Source organism: Stomoxys calcitrans, chromosome 1, assembly GCF_963082655.1.
Source record: "Stomoxys calcitrans chromosome 1, idStoCalc2.1, whole genome shotgun sequence".
Lineage (NCBI taxonomy): Eukaryota > Metazoa > Arthropoda > Insecta > Diptera > Muscidae > Stomoxys > Stomoxys calcitrans.
The window spans coordinates 173764955-173778314 of NC_081552.1; the positions used below are offsets into that span (position 1 = coordinate 173764955).

At 37.4% G+C, this 13360-nt stretch overlaps 1 protein-coding gene across 5 annotated transcripts in view; it reads left to right on the plus strand.

The window, feature by feature from the left end:
- The window catches only part of LOC106081526 (uncharacterized), a 397017-nt gene that overhangs the window by 43190 nt on the left and 340467 nt on the right, over window positions 1-13360 (plus strand). For all 5 annotated transcript variants that reach the window (XM_059360552.1, XM_059360555.1, XM_059360553.1 and 2 more), the window contains exon 2: window positions 8083-8127. The gene's annotated coding sequence lies outside the window, so the exon portion shown is untranslated. The remainder of the gene's footprint in view (window positions 1-8082; window positions 8128-13360) is intronic.

Sequence of the window (13360 nt, forward strand, 5' to 3'; positions counted from 1 at the left end):
CACTGAACAGTTCAAACAAGTATCGCACAAATTGAAGTGTCTAGTATGTCAGAAAGTATGGTAATGAACGATTGTTAATTAAGGTTCTTGAAGAAGCTGAACGCATAGGTGATAAGAAAACATTTGTTGACGTTAAGGACATTCGCTAATGGCCTACCTCGAAATAGTAATGTTTGATTTGCTATACTACGATTTTTTGCCTTAATTATTGTAGTTTCGTAGGATATTTTCTTTTTTCAAACTACAAAAATACCAGAGAAGGGATTTCTTGCTATAATTAGAGTATTGAAGCTATTGAATCATATGAACATAACTTATTTCAACTGCTATCCAAACATTGGTCATTTTGCCCTTATATCAATAAGAAGTATTCAATGTGTCTTGCTTTAGTTTTATGGATCAGATTTTGGATTTGTAAAGTTGCCTTACACATTGCGTCGCCAAACAGGATTTCTTTTCAATAACAGTTTAACCATAGGCTCCATGTAATCTAATCCATATTTTTGGTTTTCTTTGCTCGTTTTTTTTCTTAGTCTCCCCACTTTGTTTGCTATTGGACTTAAGTAGTTTGTTAATCTATAGCTATTTTTTTTCATGGCTTTGGAAAATGCTATTATTTCGACAGGATATTAAATGTTGATTAAATATTTGCACTTGAAGGATTTCGGTTTGAATAACAGATTACGTTCGTCTTGTTGTAACCTTTGTTTCTTCTTCTACGTCCATGGCCAACTTCTGGTCGATGTTGGTCGGTGAACTGTAAGCGGCGCATGGAAAATGTTCCATTTGGTTTATGGGTATTTTTTGTACATTCCTTCCACTTCCCTTAAGGGGGCCTACAAAGTTTTGACATCATTGGTTTCTATTCAAATGCGGTGAACTAACCACGACAACATGACAGCCGGGACAGGATATTTTAAACTAACTTTCACGCAGAATACGGAGAATAAAATAGAGGAAATAATGTTAAAATGTATTTTGCTTGGTAGTTGTTTTTTTTTTTTGTACAAACGGAAAAGAGCTTGAAAGCCATCTAGGAATAGAGAAGAATTCAATTCGATGTTGATGTGATAGCTGAAGGCTAATTGTAATGTGACTGACACAATTTGCATGACCTTAATTGAATAGAACAATTCCCCAGAGAAATTGTGAAAGTTGAGGGAGCAAATTTATATGCATATTATAACACATTTAGGCATTTGAAGGTTTTGCTGTCATATTCATATGCGGTTGAAGGGTTTAAAAGCTCTTCGTTAATAATAAATCAATCGTTTAGTAATGGTGCTCATCAATCAGTTAGCAAATGTAATGTATCTACTTTAGTCAGTTTAAATTGAGTTTTTCTTTTTTTGTAAATAAACACCAATTAATCATTTATACTAAATCGGGGGAATGAAAAGTAAGAGCTAGTGGTGTGTCTTTGACAAATCTTGAGGTTTATTCTTTATTTCATTGTGAAATAAGTTAAAACCATAAATTTTTAGATCTGATGTGTTAGAACTCAAGATTGCTTAATTTATACCTAATTTCGCTGAAACATCACAAGTAAACATACATCTTTATCATATATCTACATTAAACACGGTGTGTAATGATCAATTAATGGATATAGTTGCTTAATCTGCATTTACACTGAGTTTCCTTTTTCATAGAATCCACGGTGGTGGGTGGTGGCTGGCACCCAAGCCCCAACGAACTTAAGTCAATTTTTAATTGATTTTATTTAAATTCTATTAATAATTTTAAGTAGCTGTACACCAAAGACGATTTGCTTTCTAGCGGTGATTATCAACCTCTTTTGTTCCAAAAGCGTAAACGGAAATGGCCAGCTTATATTTGCTGTTCGCTGAGAACTTGTTGTTGTACGCGCTGTCGTTTGTGTAATAGATTTCCTAAGGGTCAATGCTCAGTTTAGTTTCAGTCTTCTTGATGACTGTTTCGCGGACGCGGACGTACGATGAAAGTGAAAAGAGTTGTGTGAGGTAACTCAAGAGTTTTAAAACCGCGTGCAAACTTACCTGTGATTAGATGGAGTGGGTATTTGTTTTGGTTGTCTTAAACTTTTAAAAAGAAGACACAGATTGCTTCGATTTATGTGAAAATCTTGTTCAAAATATAGACTTTATCGTCCTAACTACGAGAGAGAGCTTTTTTTGTTTGGAAGTTGGTACTACGATAATCTTGCGATTAGTTAGCCTGAAAGGTTTACAGACTCGAGGCACGTTGAAAAGGTTAGCGTAATACATCGCATGGGTTTTATAAATCGCTTTAGAATATTAGGTAAGGTTTGGTTCAAGTGGCAGTCTGCCATCGGACTCTCGTAGACGTTTTCGTCCATTGTTATACCATAAGCCCACATCGATTTAAATAGCCTAACTGCTAACGTATGTTCACATTCGCAAACTCAGACAGGTTCTCAAGAAATGAGAACTTAAAGACGAACTTCTTCTGACAGCAAAAGTTCTATAGTCTCTTCTTTCTCGACGTCCTTGCAGTTTCTGCAGAAGTCCCTACTTTCATCCTTCAGTTTTTCAACATCTTTCCGATCAGGCAGATACAATGACAACGACGTCTGTTCTAGCCAGCGACAGCAAAGCGGTAGACCTCTTCAAGTCCAGAATAGATCACATATTTTTGGAGTGTTCACAACGCCAATTTTGTGGGGGGCATACCCACAGATTTCAGTTCCTCTGGAATGTGTAAAGTAGTTTCTAGTCTCGCAAGCTCGTCAGCTCTACAATTCTCTGCGATAACTCTGTGGCCAGGTATCCAGAAGATTTGACTTATTGTTAACTGTTCAGCCATCTCGCAGATACAACGACAGACGAGAGCGGTTTTTGAATTCAGAAATATGTTCCCCATATATTTAATGGTTGCCTGAGAAAATAGTTATGCTAATCGTCGTTATGACATTATTTCTTACCAATTGAATTGCAAAATTGCCCATGAACATTTTATTAAGGAAGCGAGGCAAACTTTTTTTATCACTTAATGCTGTCCGAATCACATAAAACTCAATGATAAGGGACCTCCTTTTAATAGCCGAGAGCGAAAGGCGTGCGGCAGTGCGACAAATCTTTGGGAAGAAGTTTTTGTATGGCAAAGTACCCCACAAATGTTGCTAGTATTAGAAAGGTATAACCACCGCTGAAAATATACTCTAATGTTCTCGCCAGGACTCGAAGCAAGTCGTTCAGCATCATAGGCAGAAATGCTTACTTCTGCGCTACGGTGGCCTTCTTGACATTCCACCGCTTCTTTAATCTCCGCTTGATACTCTCTGCAGTGGTTGGGTAACCTTCTCGATATGAGCAGTCCTAGTTCTTCAGAGAATATCCCAAAATCCATTTAGTCGTATAGTTTGGATCCATCCGTATAGAAGTTTATGTTACTTCTATCACCAGGGATATTGTAGTTCTAATCGGTCCTATCAGTGTACCACTACTTTTTATCAAAAAAAAAAAAACGGCTCAGACAATGTGCACTTCACACTGCCTGGAACATCCAGCATTGTATCAATGATAACACAGTGTCCGTAGTCGCCGCATGAACAAGGGGTAAGCTTCCTTACCCTCACAATATTAGTCGCAGTAATTCGTCTGGCCACAATGTCTAGAGGCATTAGATGTAGCATTTAATTCAGTGCATCGGATGGTGTCATCCTTAGTGCGACTGTAATGCATAAACAAACCATCCTTTGAATCAGGCTGAGTATTGAACAGTAGTTGGACTTTTGAAGCGCCGTCCACCAGACTACAATGTTATATAGCACTATAGGTCTGACAACTGCAGTATATATCAAGTGGTTTAAACACCCGAACTTAAGCTGATGGCTCTCTTTCAGGAGTACAGAGCAAGAGTTGCCTTTCTTGCCCTATCCAAAATGTTTGATTTGAAGTTAAAATTTCTGTCCAGCAAAACACCCAGGTATTTTGCACTATCAGTAAATGTCTAAGAAAATAATGTCTGGGGATATAATCTGTAGGGGGGACATAATGTGTAAAGGGGGCATAATGTTTAGCGACATAATGTCAAGGGACATAAAGTCAAGTTATATAATGAATAGGGACAATGTCTGGGGACATGTTGTCTGCGGTCATATTGTTTGGGGACATAATGTCTAGAGACATATTGTCTAGGGACATAATGTCTGAGGACATAATGTCTGAGGACATAATGTCAGGGGACATAATGTCTGGGGACATAATGTCTAGTGACATAATGTCTAAGAAAAAAATGCCTGGGACATAATGTGTAGGCACATAATGTTTAAGGACATAATGTCTGGGGACATAATGTCTGGGGATATAATGTCTGGGGACATTATGTCTGGGGACATTATGTCTGGGGACATTATGTCTGGGGACATAATGTCTGGGGACATAATGTCTAGGGACATAATGTCTAGGGTTTTAAAGTCTAGCTATATAATGTCTAGGGACAATGTCTGGGGACATGTTGTCTGCAGTCATATTGTTTGGGGACATAATGTCTAGGGACATATTGTCTAGAAACATAATGTTTAGAGACATATTGTATAGAGACATAATGGCTGGGACATAATGTCTGGGGACTTAATGTCTGAGGACATAATGTCTGGGGACATAATGTCTGGGGACATAATGTCTGGGGACATAATGTCTGGGGACATAGTGTCTGAGGACATAATGTCTGGGGACATAGTGTCTGAGGACATAATGGCTAGGGAAAGAATGTCTGGGGTCATAATGTCTAGAGACATAATGTCTAGGGACATAATATCAGGGGTACATAATGCCTAGGGACACAATGTCTAGGGACAAAATGTCTAGCGATATAATGTTGAAGGCCATAAAGTCTAGGAGTTTAAATTTGTATCGGATAGCACACATTGATAAAATGAGGGAGATAATGTCTATGGACGTAATGTCTAGAGACATAATGACTAAGGATATAATGGCTAGGGAAATAATGTGTGGGGACATAATGTCTACTTAAATAATGTCTAGGGACATAACGTCTAGGGACATAATGTCAAGGGACGTAATGTCTACGTACATATTGTCTAGGGACGTAATGTCTAGGGACATACTGTCATAATGTTTAGCTATATGATGTCTAGTGACAAATGTCTGGGGACATGACGTCTGGGGACATATTGTCTGGGAACATAATGTCTAGGGACATACTGTCACGGCGGCATATCATATCTAGGAACATAATGATATTGAATATAATGCCCACGGGCATCATATTTACAGTCCAATGTTGAGGGTCACAATAGCTATGAAAACAATTTTTTGTAGAAGTTTTATTGTAGTATATATGCCGTATGAACAAGAGCTGGTAAATCAGGATATCGGTTTATATAGAAGCATTTTTAATACATGGACCTATTAAAACTAAACTTAGCCCATTTTCGTCATGTGTTGCGTTTGTGCCCCTTTGTGAACATTAACATGTATGTTTTGGCTGTATGTTAATAACTTATATTGAAATAAAAATTTTTACGGATTACTCTGACTCTACAAAAAAATAAGAAATAATAATTTTTTCAAAAAGTGCCCTGTGGTATTTTTAATACAATTTTTCGAAAAATTTTTTCTGTAAAAATTTAAAAAATACCTCTTTTTTACAACCTTTATATGTTAATGGAAAAAGAGAAAAAATAATTTTTGTATATTCCGAATTCCACTAGAAGATATGTATATATCTATTCAATTTTATTTTTGATATTAAATATAGCGTATATCTTATAATTTCTTTCAACCCCGATTTCTCGGGAATTATGCGACATAAGAAATTACGAGTATACCTTTTATTTATCAGGGAACAGAAAGCTTCTTACACGTAAAGTTTCAAACCAATTGCACCACAAGAAGGGGTAGTGGTCTAAAATGCATTAAAAAAGCCAGTTGGAAATCATTACACCCAGAAAAATTAGTCTGCTGATATCAGCAAACACTGTCAGCCAATATTAAATTAAAAATGTTTTACTTTTGAATTAATCCATTCAAAATTTTTTAACTTCTAAACAACAATTGAAGGCATATTTAGAAAAAAAATGTCAGTTTAAGAAGTTAATTTTTTGTTTAAAAGCGTAAATATAGTAGTAGTTATTGCGTCTGCTGTTATTTAAATCTGAATAAATATTTGCAAATTGTAGAAAATGTTAAAAAAAATTTAAATGTTATGCTTGTAAAATTGAAAAATAGAATGGAGTATAAAATTTTTTCAAATATTTATGACATTTTTGAGCTTTTTTGACTTTTTAAGATTTTAAAACAGCAGAAGATGTTTGCTGTTTTAGCAATAAATTACTGCTGTCTCATTTTCAGCAGACTTTCTGTTGATTCAGCAAGCATTTTTGCTGTTTTTACTAACAATTTTCTATGAGTGTTGAGAAACCATTGTACAAAATTTTTGCCAAATCAGATCAAAATTGTGCCATCTAAAGGCTCAACAAGTATAAATGGTAGATTTAATAAAGAAGCTATACCAGATTATGGACCGATTCGAACAATACTTCCAATACTCAACAAGATAGACGATTGAAAAATTAACGTCATGCTTATGCATATGTACATTCTTTTTAATTTTAAAATAGATTGTGCATATTGAAAACGAGGCCAAGTTTACCATCCGCCCATCACTTAATATCCATCACTGGTCTATACATTTAAGTATTGACCCTTTCCCTCTCGCTAGTTGGAGAAGTACAAGAGAATACTTATTGGTCCGGTTAACGAATAATCGTTTACGGCTATCGAAACACTTTTGCCAATAAAGAGTTTTTGGTTTTACAACAAAAGAAAGGTAGTTTCACCGTAGACGAAGTTGCTAAACAGTTTTCAATAAACAAAGTTAGTTACATTCAATAATGCTACGTTTATGGCTACCGTTTGATATGTTGAGGCGAAAAGTTACATACTTACAATAAAAGAAAAATTTTGTAATAGAAGTATTTTGTTTCACGTAAAAATGTTTCTAACGTTTTTTTGAGTGTAGGAAAAATATCAATCGATATTCAGCCAAAAATTAAAATATGGGTAGTATTGTTAGTGTCATCGATATTTTGCTAACTCTAGTATGAACCGCTAGCTGTATAACGATGATAGCAAAGTTAAACGGCCCCATATCAACGGCATTGGCTAGGTCATGTTGTCAAAATGAATGAAGAAGCACCAGCTAAGAAGTCTTTTGAAGGCGACCGTAATAGAATGCACGAAAGGGGAAGACCAAAACTCCAATAGAGAAAGACCAAGTAGAGAAAGACATATCAAAACTGGGTGAGGCAATTGAAGAATGAGCACAGAAGATCGAGGCGCTTGGAAATTTAATCTGTGGTCGGCTAAAGGAACAAATGTTTAGTAATGGCCAATTAAAGTGAAGTAAAGTAAAGTAAGAAAGGAGGAGGCCACCGTAGCGCAGAGGTTAGCATGTCCGCCTGTGACGCTAAACGCCTGGGTTCGAATCCTGGCGAGACCATCAGAAAAAATTTTCAGCGGTGGTTTTCCTCTCCTAATGCTGGCAACATTTGTGAGGTACTATGCCATGTAAAACTTCTCTCCAAAGAGGTGTCGCACTGCGGCAGGCCGTTCGGACTCGGTTATAAAAAGGAGGCCCCATATCATTGAGCTTTTACTTGAATCGGACTGCACTCATTGATATGTGGGAAGTTAGCCCCTGTTGCTTAGTGGAATGTTCATGGTCAAAATTTGCAATTTGCAAGTAAGAAAGGACTTTATAGAAATATTACCCTACCGGAAATGTGTAATCAATTGCCCAATGTCACCTAGAGCGACAAACCCTTATAAAAGTGTCAGGTTTTTTTCCATGTGAGGGTTTGGGACCTGTTCCATTTTCCGTAGGGTATGAACAGGGACTTTGCATTGTGTGTTGAAAGACATGAGGTTTACAAATAGTGCCTTGAAATCGGAAGATATTTTAATCAACGCGGTCATCAATTTTGAGGACGATTATAACCATTATTTCAGATTATAAGTATCAAAAATAAAATTAATTTTGCGTAGTTATACCAACATTGATTTCTATTGTTTCTATTCATCTTATACTCAATTAATTTTTATTCTTCTTTTACAGATCACTTTGGTATAACAATCTCGTACAGCAATTAATTTCATCAAGGTAAGATAAATTTAAGCCTGTATCTATAAAGGCGAATTTCGTTAGGCTTTTGCTAAATATCATAAATTAGTGCAAGCCAAAAATCGGTTTCTAATATTTTGCATATTTCTTTAGCTGAAAAAGACAGCGATAAAAAAAACAACTACCTCTTATGGTTGGCATTCTATGTCGTTTAGATTCTCTCATAATAAAAGAAATTAATAATCATAAATAAATAATAAACTGGGTTAAAGCCATTTACCAAATTTGGGTGAAATTTTTTCGAAGCGTTTTTTGTTTTTCTTCTTCATGTTATCGATGACAGCATTGAAATCTGTTTAATGGGATTATAATAGCATTAAGCTGCGAATCAATGGTGGTGGATTAAGTCATCACTTTCGATTAATATTACAAGTGATTGATTGAAAATCGAGAGTTATTTGAAAACAATCATTTGAAAATTTCCAATTTTCTTTTTTAAACAATTGAGACATTTTAATTGATGATGATGTATCATTATGATGTTTCACATTTTGTTTTTGACATATTTTTGACATAATGAAACAACATTCAAACAATTATGCATAATTTTTTTAACAACTCAATTAACGTTTAAAGAAATTCGAATTTCTCTCTATGCAAAGTTCATTTATTATGCGATAAATCTGTTGTTATAGGAATAGTTTTAAGCATATATGACTTCCAACTTTTAATTTGGAATGTGTTTAAAAATTTAAATGAAAATAAAAATGCATACCTAACCATTGTCGTGATCAGTTTGTACATGTATACACTTTAGAGAGTTTTAGATCAATATTTGAAGGCGTTGTAGTCGAAATGAGAAGAAACGCTTATTCTTTGGAACGGGTTAGGATAGTTTTGCAAATGTTGGGTTCAGAAAGCCGAGACATTGCTGTATTGCGTTGTAGTCCGGTTTATAATATAAACAATTTGTAAGTTGTGAGTAATTTTGCTTTTAATTTCCTCAATAAACAAATAATTATGTAATTTTTATACCCTCCACCATACGATGGGGGTATACTAATTTCGTCATTCTGTTTCTAACACCTCGAAATATGCGTCTAAGACCCTTAAAGTATATACATATTCTTGATCGTCATGACATTATAAGTCGATCTAGCCATGTCCGTCCGTCTGTCTGTCGAAAGCATGCTAACTTTCGAAGGAGTAAAGCTAGCCGCTTGAAATTTTGCACAAATACTTTTTATTGGTGTAGGTCGGTTGAGATTGTAAATGGGCCAAATCGGTCCATGTTTTGATATGGCTGCCATATAAACCGTTCTTGGGTCTTAAATTCTTGAGCCTCTAGAGGGCGCAAATCTCGTCCGATTTGACTGAAATTTTGCACATGGTGTTTTGGTCTCACTTCTAACAAATGAACTAAGTATGGTTGAAATCAGTTTATAACCTGATATAGCTGCCAGATAAACCGATCTGGGGTCTTGACCTCTTCAGCTGTTAGAGGGTGCAATTTTTATCCGATTTTTGCATATGGTGTTTTGGTATCACTTCCAACAACTGTGCTAAGTATGGTTCAAATCGGCTGCCATATAATCCGATCTTGGATCTTAAGTTCTTGAGCAGCTAGAGGGTGCAGTTCTCACTTGATTTGGCTGAAATTTTGCATGAGGTGTTTTGGTATCACTTCCAACAACTGTGCTAAGTATGGTACAAATTGGTTCATAACCTGGTATAGCTTCCATATACATCGATATTGGATCTTGAGTTCTTGAGAGGGCGCAGTTCTCATCCGATTTGGCTGAAATTTTGCATGAGCTGGTTTGTCATGACTTCCAACAACTGTGTTAGGTATGGCGCAAATCGGTAAATAACCTAATATTTGCTGCCATACAAACCGATCTGGGATATTGACTTCTTGAGCCTCTGGAGGGTGTACAATGGCTTCTCCCATGCGTGTTTATTATGGTCTGAATCGATCTATAGCTTGATACAGCTCCCATATAAACCGATCTCCCGATTTTACTTCTTGAGCCCCTACAAGTCTCATTCTTATCCGAATGCACCGAAATATTACACAATGACTTCAACAAAGTTCAGCATTCAATTCATTTATGGTCCGAATCGGACTATAATTTGATATAGCTCGAATAGCATAATAGTTAAAATTCATTATTCTTTGTTTACCTAAAAAAAGATACCGCGCAAAGAACTCGAAAAACGCGATCCATGATGGAGGCTATATAAGATTCGGCTCGGCCGAACTTAGCACGCTCTTACTTGTTATAACTCTGAGGTTTGACGACAAGTTGCTAAGCCAGTAGATATGCAGATATGTTGATATGCATTAATATAAACAAGTAAAAAGGCATTAAGTTCGGCCGGGCCGAATTTTGAATACCCGCCACCTCGGGAATATATGAAAACCCCCTTTCGTCGCAATCCGGTGAAAACTGGATAACTTATGCACCCAAATACGGCACAGACATTGAGTGGGCTTATAAATATAAGTCACTGTTGAATTTTGTATTTAATATTTCAACAAAATCGGGTAATAAATAAAGCTTTTATGAGCTTAATCGGCATATCGGTCTATATGACAGCTGTATCTAAATACAATTTGATCTTTACCATATTTTGGTCAGACAGACCCTTTATTGGCAGATCAGTCTGTATGGCAGCTATATCTAAATCTAGGCCGACCTCAACCATATTAAGGAAGGATATCGGGAGGTGTAAAACTACTCACTGTTTCAAATTTCAGCGGAATCGGATAAAAAATGAAGCTTTTATGGGCTTCAGACCCTTTATTGACAGATCGGTGTGTATAGCAGCTATATCTAAATGTAGTCCGATCTGAACCATAACCCACTGTTTTAAATTTCAGCGAAATCGGGTAATAAATAAAGCTTTTATGGACTTTAGACCCTTTATCGGCAGATCAGTATATATGGCAGCTATATGTAAATATAGTCCGATCTGAACCATATTTGGGCCAGATGTCGGGAAGCCTAAAGCTATTCACTTTTTAAAATTTCAGCGAAATCAGATAAAAAATAAAACATTTATGGGCATTAGACCCTTTATCGGTCTACATAGCAGCTATATCCAAATATGGTCTGATTTGACCCGTTCAAGAACTTAACCAGCGTGCATCAAAAAGACGTATCTGTGCCAAATGTCAGCTCAATATCTCAATTTTTGAAGGCTATAGAGTGATTACAACGGACGGACGGACATACACACAGACATCGTTAAATTGTCTTAGAATTTGCGACGATCCGAGATATATATACTTTGTAGGGTCGGAAATTAATATTTCGATGTATTACAAATGGAATGACTAAATAAATATACCCCCTATCCTACGGTAGTGAGTATAAGAAGTAGGGAATGTCTGAATGGTTTATGTATTGTTAGTTATGTTCAGCCCCTTGATGAGGATCGTTGTGACCTGTCCGAGTCGCATATCCTTTTCTTTGGTTAGCGTTGCTGGTTCCACCTTACATACTTTAATTTGTGTAGAGGTTTAATGACCGTTAATTGCGATTGTCTGATAATAACTGCAGCCTGTCAGTGTATATCTATCAACAAAAGTGTGAAAGAAGTACATCGTGCACAGGCACATAAAGACCGCACTCGTTGTGAGTTTAACAAACCTATGCTAATTGCTTTGAAGAAAATTGCATTTTCATGTGCTTTGAAATTTATAAACTCACTAATAGTTAGAAAATTTTGTAAATCAGGTCGTTTATCAATTAAACTATCACTTAACGCAAACAAATAATTATTAACTTTGCGTCTTGTTATTAAAGACAAAAATCTTAAATGAAAATATCGTTGAAAGTTAGGTGTGGGTGCCTTGGCACCTGTAGTCGAGAGTAATGCTTCAAGTAGTCGTCTACAACTAGTCGTCAGACTAATAAATTGGGAAGAGACGGATAAACCAGAGGGATTCACAATTCGTCCCCAGCCTTTAAGTAAAGGTGTTGTTTCCGATTCAGATTTAGACAGCGACAGTGTCAACGAAATAGTCATCGAAGCCGAATCGAGAGACTATAATAGTGGGATAACACAGAAGTGAGCGATGGCTTTACTAAGCTCACAAGTAGACAGAGAAATCGATCCGGTGCACGACGATTAAGGCAGAGGAGTATGTACCGGCAGCGCAATCGGGCTAAAGTGCAGGATGCTGGAAGGGATTGAACTGACACTCCAAGCACTTCTACGGAAGCTGGAAACAGAATCAGATCTCCCGAGGAGCATAAGACTGCTAAAATGCTGGAAAAGAAAAAAGGAAAGAAGAGCTCCCCGCTTTCAAATACTCTGGGAAGACGAAGCCAGCCCTCCCGCAATGGAGACTAGACAATGTCCTACGGAGGAAGACAAAGTCGAAATAGCAACGAAGGAAGCACGTCCTGAGTCATAATGGATGCCACAGCCATCACGGAAGGGGAAGATGGTCGCTGAGAATGGTAAGAAGCCGCCCTCTTACGCCAGAGGGGCAAGCAGAGATGAGATGACTCATGTAGTCATCAATATCGGCAGTGCATCGGGTAGGATTCCATCAGATGGGTTCCAAGTTGAATATCTGGTTAACGAGCGGATTTTCGAACATGTGTGGAACTCCGCAGAGGGTCCACCCGTACAAATGGTGAGCTGCGAGTAGAAAGGGGACATCTTTACGCTGCGTTTTGCGTCGGCGGAATGTATTGATACCATCAAACAGCCCGTCGGAGGTAACCAAGCTCCCTGGAAGGGCGCAAAGCTCGACCTGGTGAGAAAGATGGACATTCCCCAGCTCACAAAGGCTTCATCAGGGGATGGGGCAGTAAATTTGTGACGGAACGCATGTTGGGATTCTTGGGCAAGCAAAACCAAGGTTTTGTCGCAGAGAAGTGGGAGGTCTTCCACATTGATCAAGTCTCCGTGAAAAGTTCGACTAAGACTAAAGGCATGGGACAGGGACTCGACGACGGACCCATCATCGTCTTCAAGATTCGGAAGACTAGGGTAAGTAAAGATCCTAATATCGAAACATTAGGCAGCGCAGCGACAGGAGTCTCAATGCAGCCTATCGAACAGGGAGCCGATGCTCCCCTGCTCCCAAGAAGCTCATTTACCGACGATAGAACCATTACCGACTTTGTAAAGATTCGGAAGACAAGGATAGGCAAAGAATCTAATACGAAAACTTCAGGTAGTGCAGTGACAGGAAAGTCAATGCAGCCTAATGAGCAGGGAGCGGGCGATGAGATCATCACCCATTCCCAAG